General features: G+C 46.4%; 1 non-coding gene across 1 annotated transcript; it reads right to left on the bottom strand.

Moving 5' to 3' along the window:
- Nucleotides 1-9163: 9163 nt before the first annotated feature.
- TRNAC-GCA (transfer RNA cysteine (anticodon GCA)) lies at nt 9164-9235 on the bottom strand. The gene has a single exon. It is a non-coding gene; the product is annotated as a tRNA-Cys (tRNA).
- Between the last annotated feature and the right edge of the window lie 617 nt (nt 9236-9852).

Genomic DNA, 9852 nt, shown 5'->3' on the forward strand with positions numbered 1-9852 from the left:
AACCGTGGATGAGGTGAATAGGACCTATTTCGGCGCTGAACGGCTCTTGATAACAGTAGATAAAAGTATCATGTTATTTATTGTAGATAACAGTAACCCATCGAGACTGTGACACGAATATACCCATCTGAAAGTCTTGGATCCTGTGCCTCAAGATCTTAGACTGAACTTCTGGACCGGCTGCTGCGGCCCCTCTGTCTATCTTCACTGATAGCGCTGCACCCTCCGTACAACACTTAAAGGTGAGCATACCCATTTGTGCTCCCCTTGTCATTACTGTTTTTATTGGATAACCCTATGGCGCCTTCATCTCTTTTAGATTATTTTATCTATCGTGTTTCCATGCAGAACACAGAAGGTGTGAATGTGGCCTTAGGGCCCTATTACACGGAGCTATAATCGGATCTAGCAGATCGGCGCTTGTTTACAGTATTGATCAGGTTGCCACCGGCCCATGTAGTAGCACCATTAGACTACCAGGGTGGTCACGGCTCACCATATGTTACCCACCCAAAAGAACTTTTTAACTCTCTATCTTTATTAATGGTGATATTAAAGCTCAGCCCAAAATAATTAATAGAAAAGTGTAATAAAGGTCTCCTGGCTAGTGGTACTGTACTAGATTAAGGCTAGTGACTGGTGTATCTGCAATGTACATCAGTATGGAGGACCCATAGTTGTTAGGGTTAAAAAATACTGTCCCCTCTGGATGTTTCCAGGTCCTATGTCCTAGGTCCTATTACTTCTATAGTAGCAGTAAAAAAAAACATATAGCACCAATAGCAGCTCTCATATATGCAACCAATCAAATATTGTAAGCCATTCTAAAAGGATGTATTCTTATCCATCATGAGAATGTGATGTCAGCTAATCTCACCAGCCCTGTGAAGGGAGGGTTTAAGGACATATACTCACTCGGAGCAGTGCGCAACAGTTAGAATCCTTCTGCTGACACCTACAATGGAGAAACTCTGTGACTAGAGATGAGTGAACTTACAGTAAGTTGGGCGTAAATGAACCTGATGTCTCGGCCATTGAAAAAGATGGATACAGTCCATGACCTATGACTGTCATCCTTGCCATTTCCAGGCTGCAGACTAAAGCAATCAGTGGCCTCTACCATTCAAAAAGGGCATAATGGTCACATGACCTTGCATATCAGAGACTCCGTACTATTTTTTATAGCATATTCCACAATTAATTTATAAAACAGGATTTCACAAGAGGGTACCCGGATTTGAACCAGGGACCTCTCGATCTGCAGTCAAATACCCCCTGTGTATTCTCAAAACAATAAACCTTGTCACTTCAAGGGGAGTGTAGCATTACATGTGAGGGACCATATAATGCATAGTTGTTTCAAGATCTATAAAGTAGCTGCAAATGAAATATTTATGTAGTAACATAGAAATATACAGTCTTTTTAAGTTGTCATAAAAACACAGTTTAATGTCTTACAAGGGCTGGGCGATTAATCGAATTAATTCGATTAATCATCCAGAACGTTGAAAGCGATTAGATTTTTGTGAAAATCGCAAGATCTATTTTCACAAAAAATAATTTCGGGCTGCGGTGCCAGAGAGGAGCTGAGAGGAAGGGGGGTTGCGGTGCGGGCCAGCGGGAGAGCCGTAGAGGGGCGGTGTGGGTGAGCGGGGAGAAGATGCTGGGTGGCCAGGCTGGAGAGGGGCGATGTGGTGTTGGCGGCCTCCAGCCACTGACAGTGCCGCCGCTGACCTGCCCCCGCCCCCTCCACTGAGCGTCCCCCTCCCCTTCCGGCCAGACGTGGAGGTCCCGGGTCTGTGAAGGAGGAGGCCGCAGGGACTACAGTAGGTGGTGATCGTGGCGCTGCATGTCCTGGAGCTATACAGCGGGATCGGGGGCTCAGTGCAGACCCCCGTTCCCGCTGTATAGCTCCGTGACCCGCAGCGACGCGATCCACTTCCACAGACCCCTCCCTTCCTCCCAGTCCCCTCAGTGTCCCCCCAGTGTCCCCTCAGTGTCCCCCCAGTGTCACCTCAGTCCCCCCTCAGTTTTACCCCAGTCCCCTTCAGTGTCCCCCAGTTCCCTCAGTGTCCCCTCACAGTCCCCCCAGTCTCCCCTTAGTGTCCCCCCAGTCCTCTTCAGTGTCCCCCAGTGTCACCCCAGTCCCATTCAGTGTCCTCCAGTGTCACCCCAGTCCCCTTCAGTGTCCCCCAGTGTCACCGCAGTCCCCTTCAGTGTCCCCCCAGTCCCCTTCAGTGTCACCCCAGTCCCCTTCAGGTCCCCCAGTGTCACCCCAGTCCCCTTCAGTGTCCCCGAGTGTCCCCCCAGTCCCCTTCAGTGTGCCCCCAGTGTCACCCCAGTCCCCTTCAGTGTCCCCCAGTGTCACCCCAGTCCCCTTTAGTTTTACCCCATTCCCCCTCAGCCTCCCCAGTCACCCCTCATCTATACCTGTACTACTACACCCCTTATCCACTATACCTCCACTACTACACCCTACGTAGATGGAGGCACAAACATGATTTCCTATACTATATGGGGCCTCTGTTACACTGGAAAGCAATACAGTTTTTGTCTGAAATATCATTAACCCCTTAACGACATCGGGCGTAAGTATACGCCCCCGCAGGGTGGGCCTTAACGCAAACGGGCGTATACTTACCCCCGATGTTTCCCCAATCGCTGTGTGTTCACACACAGCGGTCGGGGAAGATGGCCTGCTATAATGTATAGCAGGCCATCTCTGCTCGTCGGCACGGGGGGTGATTAACCTCTCCCGTGCCGACGATCCCTGCTATATGCTGATCAATACAGGTCAGCATATAGCAGCTAAATTCAGCTTTCCGGGTCATCGGTGACCCGGTGACCCGGAAAGCAATGGCGATTGGTGCTGTCTGAGATAGCACCAATCGCCATAAGTGTCCCCACCAAAGATGGCGCCGATGCCACCCCCACGATCGCCGTAATAGGCCGGCCAGTACTGGCCAGCCCATCACGGCGATCATACTGTAAAAACACAGTTGTGCCGAGTTCTGCACCCCTCAGCTAGGTAGCTGAGGGGTGCAGAACAGGTGTGTGTGGTGCAGGTGTACCATACTCACCTGATCTGGGCGTCCGGAGCGAAGATCTGCGGTCCGCGCCGTCCTCGCGTCTTCTTCGCTTCACTTCCGGGTTCGGTCGTCCAGCGTCGGAAATCTTCGGAAACGCTCGGGTTCGGCGGGTCTCGGCAATCTCCGGCAGTGTCGCTCTACTGCCCCCTAGCGGCTGATCAGTGAATATCATTCACTGATCAGTTGCTTTGGGTTAAAAAGATTTTTTAATTTTTTTTTCCTAACGCCGCTGAATGCTGATCAGCATCGCACATAAGTGCGCCGCTGATCAGCAACTCCTCCATTTTGGCGTGGGGGCGTTTTTTCCCCCCTATATCCTACCGCCACTGTCTGCTGATAAGTGCCGCACATAAGTGCGGCATTTATCAGCAGCTCCTTTCTTGGCGTAGGGATATTTTTTCTTACTGTCAAAAAACACGTAAAAAACACTACATTACACCACACTACATGGAATAAAGTTTTACACTACACCACTACACATTTACATACCCCATATACCAATCCCCGTATAAAGATGGCCCCCAGGGTGTTTTTGGCATCAGAGGCATACGCTATTATTGCCTCCGACACCGAAACAGCCAGTGAGGATGAATGGGGGGATCCTTCGTTCCTCCATTCATCCTCATCGTCCTTATCATCCAGTGACGTGTCTGGGGGTAGCGTAGCGTACGCTGCCCCCCAGACACGTCTTTTCCGCCAGTACCGTCCCAATAAGAGATCACGGTATGGCGTGAAATTCTACAAACTCTGTGAGCGTACCTCAGGGTGCACTTACAGATCCAGGGTACGAGCACACTGCGGAATGGCGAAGGATAACCCTTTGTGCATTCCGCAGCTGGCACTTACCGGCGGACTGGTGGAGGCGCGCGTTTCCGCCCGTGTCATAGATTCCATACTATGCACGGGCGGATTCCATTGTCCGTCCAAAGAATGAACACGTTCATTCTTTGGACAGAGGGCGGAATCCGCCCGTGCATAGAATGGAGTGTGACACGAGAGGAGACGCACGCCTGCATCAGTCCGCCGGCGGGTGCCAGCTGCGGAATGCACAAAGGGTTATCCTTTGCCATTCCGCATTGTGCAGGTACCATTACAGTGTATGAAGGAAGGGACACCCGAATCCTGCCCCCAGATGCCCCCCCATCCTCGGAGATAGTGGGGAGATCGTTTGGGAACTGATCTTCCCACTGCTGGATAAAGGTTACCACCTGTACGGGGATAACTTTTATACCAGCACCCCCTCTTCCGGTCCCTCGCTGCCCGAGCTACTGTAGCTTGCGGCACGATCCGAAAATATCAGAAGCAGTAATAAAGCCTTCATATTTAGCAGCCATGGAGCGGACCCAGCACTTCTGGATATGAAGGACCCCGTATCGCACCAGGGCAACATTTTCCAGGTGACGTCCCCCACACTGGAAAACAGGAGACCCCAGAAGAAGTGCAGAGTGTGGGGTAACAGGGGGATCAGAAAGGACACCATTTTCCAGTGTGACACATGTCCTGATCACCCCGGCCTCTGCATACAGCATCGCTTCAAGGCGCTCCACACGTTATTGGAGATCTACATTTTCTAAATTCTGTCCCTTATTCCTATTTCAGGGGTCACGTTGTTCCAGGGATTATTCTGATCGCCATTATGGGGTCAGGAAGGAATTTTTCCCCTGTGATGAGGCTTCTGTCGTCTGCCTTACGAGGGTTTTTTTTTGCCTTCCTCTGGATCAACACAGGTTGAATTTGATGGACACCTGTCATTTTCAACCTTATAAACTAATAATTGGCCTAATACCCCCCCAAAAAAATTAGAATTGTCCCTTTTCCCCAGCTAAATAGGTATGGCCGCCATTCCCATTAGAGGATGCCATGATGCAATTACAAAGCCTCTGTGCGGCCAGGACAGTAGAAACCCCCCACAAGTGACCCCATTCTGGAAACTACACCCCATAAGGAATCTAACAAGGGGGGCAGTGGGGATATGGCCCCCTGGTGACGGCCACATTTGTGGCGTGAAAATGAAAAAAAAATATTTTTTATTTTCACGGTACATGTTCCACATATGTGCCCATCACCAGTGGGGTCCATATGCTCACTGTACCCCCTTGTTGGATTCCTTATGGGGTGTAGTTTCCATAATGGGGTCACTTGTGGGGGGTTTCTACTGTTCTGGCAGCACAGGAGCTTTTTAATTGCGACATGGCCTCCATCCTCCATTCCAGCCTCTAAATGGCGCTCTGTCCCTTTGGTGGCTTGCCCTTGTGCCATATGGCACATTATGTCCACATGTGGGGTATTTTCGTACTCAGGGGAAATTACCCTACACGTTTTGTGTTCACTTTCTTTTTTAACCCCTTGTGGAAAAGGAAAAAAAATCAAGGCTAGACTAACATATAGTGTAAAAAATGTTTACTTTTTACACTAAATTATTGATCTTGTCTTGATTTTTTCATTTTCACAAGGGGTTAAAAGATAAAAAAAAACACTAAATGTGTAGAGCAATTTCACCTGAGTACGGAAATACCCCACATGTGGACATAAAGCACCATGCGGGTGCAGGGTAAGCCTCCAAAAGGAAGGAGCGCCATTTGGCTTTTGGAGGCTGGATTTGGCTGGAATGGAGTTCGAGGGGCCATGTTGCATTCAAAAGGCCCCTGTGTTGCCAAGACAGTTGAACCCCCCACAAGTGACCCCATTATGGAAACTACACCCCTCAGGGAATGTAACAAGGGGTGTAGTAAGCATATGGACCCCACTGGTGACGGGCACAAATGTGGAACAATATGGCGTGAAAATAAAATATTAAATTTTTTACACTATAATGTTGGTTTAGCCTTAAATTTTTCATTTTCACAAGAGGTTAAAAGAGAAAAAAACACACATAATTTGTAGAGCAATTTCCCCCGAGTCCGTAAATACCCCACATGTGGACATAAAGCGCCATGTGGGCGCAGGGCAAGCCTCCGAAGGGAAGGAGCGCCATTTGGATTTTGCAGGCTGGATGTGGCCAGAATGGATGATGAACGCCATGTCGCATTTACAGAGCCATTGTGCTGCCAAAACACTTGAAACCCCCCACAAGTGACCCCATTCTGGAAACTGCACCCCTCAGGGAATCTAACAAGGGGTGCAATGAGGATATGGACCCCTTGATGACGGGCACATTAGTGCCGTGAAAGTGAAAAAATGAAAATTTTCACTTTCACGTCACATTGTTCCACATTTGTGCCCATCACCAGTGGGGTCCATTTCCTCATTGCACCCCTTGTTAGATTCCTTGAGGGGTGTAGTTTCCAGAATGGGGTCACTTGTGGGGGGTTTCCAGTGTTTTGGCAGCACGAGGGCTCTGTAAATGCGACATGACCCTTGAAATCCATTCCAGTAAAATACAGCTTCCAAAAGCCAATTGGCGCTCCTTCCCTTTGGAGGCTCGTCCTGCGCCCGCTTGGCACTTTATGTCCACATGTGGGGTATTTCTGTACTCGGGAGAAACTGCGCTACATGTTTGGTGTTTTTCTATTCTTTTATCTCCTTGTAAAAATGAAAAATGAAAGCTAGAACAACATTTTAGTGTAAAAAATAGAATTTTTCCTTTTTTACACCACATTGTTCTGAAAATCTGTGAAGCACCTGTGGGGTCCAGATCCTCACCGCACCCCTTGTTACATTCCTCGAGGGGTGTAGTTTTCTAAATGGTGTCACTTTAGGTGTGTTTTTTAGGTTTTGGCACCCCAGAGCCTCTGCCAACCTGAAGTGGTACAGTCAGAAATGACCAAATATAACGGAGGCATTGAAATTCACTAGGCGCTCCCTTATATCTGAGGCTTGTGGTTGCGTCAAATAGCGCAATAGGGCCACATACAGGGTATTTCTATAAACTGCAGAAACGGGGCAATCAATATTGGGGTGCATTTCTCTGGTAATAGGTTTATCATTATGAAAGATATTGGATTACAATAAAATCTCTGCACAGAAAATAAAAATTTTCAAATTTCTTACACACTTAGCTTTTATTTCTGTGACTCCCCTAAAGGGTTAAAAAACTTTCTGGATGTGCTTTTGCAGAGTTTGGGGGGTGCAGCTTCTGAAATGGGGTTCTTTGTGGTGCTTTCTAACATACAGTCCCCTCAAATACACTTTCAGGCTATGTTCACACTACGTATATGTCCGGCCGCATACGTATGAAACTCCGGCCGAGACTTTACGCAAGTTGTGGCCGGATACGTACGGAACGCAAACTTACGCCCGTAGTGTACTTACGCTTCCTGAGCGCTCTTCGTAGCGATCTGACAGCGGTCTTTTCCTTGGAAATCTTCGCCTAGCCCCGGACACCCCACAGAACCTTTTGGATCGGCACAAAAAGCTTTTAAAATGAAGAAATCACCACTACGTACGGGACCGCATGTAACGCTACGGGCGTAAATTACGGCATTTCCGTCCCGAAATAATGGTCTGGTTCATTTTTTACAGCGCCGTATACAATCTGGGCGTAAGTTCGTACGTAGTGTGAACTGTGCGGCCGTAGATCGTATACTTTACATTGTACGCAAACTACGTAAGTTTCCGGCCGCTTATTCACGGAACGCGCTACGGCCGGAAACTTACGTAGTGTGAACCCAGCCTAAACCTGAAGAGGTCCCTAAAAATATCTGATTTTGAAATTTTACTGAAAATTTGGAAAATTGCTGCTAATGTTTTAAGCTTTCTATTGTCTAAAAAAAAATGAAATATAGTTTACTAAAAGCTACCAACATAAAGTAGACATGTTGCTAATGCTATTTAATATATAATTTATGTGGTATAACCATTTTCTGTATAAGCAGAAAGGTTTCAAAGTTGGAAAAATGCATTTTTTCACAATTTTTCACGTTATTTTGGTGTTTTTCATAAAGATTTGTTATAAGTATCGGCTCCATTTTACCAGAAATGTAAAGTACAATATGTTATGAGAAAACAATCTCAGAATCGGCTCGATAGGTAAAAGCATCCCGAAGTTATTAATGAATAAAGTGACACTGGTCATATTCATAAAATTTTTCTCTGTCCTTAAGGCCATTTCAGGCTCTGTCCTTAAGGGGTTAAAATAGTATCTGATGCTGCAGGGAAAAAATGTTCTGTTTATTTAGCAAAAAAATTAAAAAATCGAGATTTAAATCGAGAATTGTCCCAAAAAATCAAGATTTTATTTTTTGCCCATATCGCCCAGCCCTATGTCTTACACAAGGACTGAATAATAAAATTTCTAGAGTAGATTGCTGCTGGGCACAAATAGTCAGAACACATAACATCATTGATAGCGCCAACGATGAAGATAACTAAAATGTAGCCAACAGTTCATATAATATAATTCTGTAAGTAACAAAAAAAAACCATAATTAAACAGGTTACATTATGTAACCAGACCTCAGACAGACCCCCATAATGTAATACAGACCCCGTTATGTAACCAGACCCAATACAGACCCCCATAATGTAATACAGACCCCGTTATGTAACCAGACCTCAGAGAAACCTCAATAATGTAATACAGACCCCCAGACAGACTCCCATAATGTAATACAGACCCTATTATGTAGCCAAACCACAGACAGACAGACAGACCCCCATCATGTAACCAGACCCCCATGATGTTATAAAGACCCTCAAAATGTTATACAGACTTTCAAAATGCAGTACAGACTCTCAAAATGTAATACTTACCTGGGACAGACCCCCATAACGTAATAAATGACCACAGTCAGACCTCTATAATATAATTTAGACCCCAGACTCCATAATGTTATATAGACCCCAGAATGTAATAATGCCCTCCCAAACCCCTATAATATAATACATAGACAGACCCCCATGTAATAAGACATCCCTATAATGTAATACAGATCCCAGATCCTGTCTCAGTTCTGTAATCCGGCCTCTACCATCATGATGGTCACATGACTTGGGCCTACCACACGTCAGATTCTCTGTATGAGTGGTAGTATGTGATCTCTGCAGTTCCTCCAGCTGGCTATGCTCCCAGGTGATATGAGTGTTATTACTATAAATAACTTTTTACAGGACTTACAGGAAAAACAGGACTTACAAGGGGGCACCCGGATTTGAACCAGGGACCTCTCGATCTGCAGTCGAATGCTCTACCACTGAGCTATACCCCCTCTGCTGTTTAGTATAGATAGTGTCATTGTACATTGCGGAGGGTGTGTATCCTGTGTAAACCTTCCATTCTATTGCATTGTTTTCTGCTGACTGGTAATAACACTTACACCAAACAGAAAAAGGTCACATATCAAAAGGAATAATAGGACTAGTCTGTTTGGTATCTACTATCCTATAGTACACCATATGATTTTTGTATATATCCTACCTAATAAAATGACCTCTTATGAACGAATGAAATGTAGTATGTAAGGGACCAGATAATACACTGCTGTTTTAAGATCCAAGTGGCTTGTCACCCTCCAAGAATACTGGTGTGAATGAGCAAACTGCAAGCGTAATTGTCACTAGAGATGATCGAACATCGGGAATTTTCAGGTTCATTCAAACTCGAACCTTCTTGAACCTTTGTGATTCCTGATGCTTTCCCATTCCGTGGGGAAGATGGAGACAGCCCGAGTACCGCCTGGAAAACATGGATACAACCTAGGTAATAGTGTGCAGTGGGGATATCTGATGCAGGCGCGCACGGATGTGCCCGCATCACAACTCTGCGGCTGCAAAGATCATGATTAGAGATGAGTGAACCTGGAGCATGCTCGAGTCCATCCGAACC

This window comes from Dendropsophus ebraccatus, chromosome 14 (assembly GCF_027789765.1).
Source record: "Dendropsophus ebraccatus isolate aDenEbr1 chromosome 14, aDenEbr1.pat, whole genome shotgun sequence".
Taxonomy (NCBI): domain Eukaryota; kingdom Metazoa; phylum Chordata; class Amphibia; order Anura; family Hylidae; genus Dendropsophus; species Dendropsophus ebraccatus.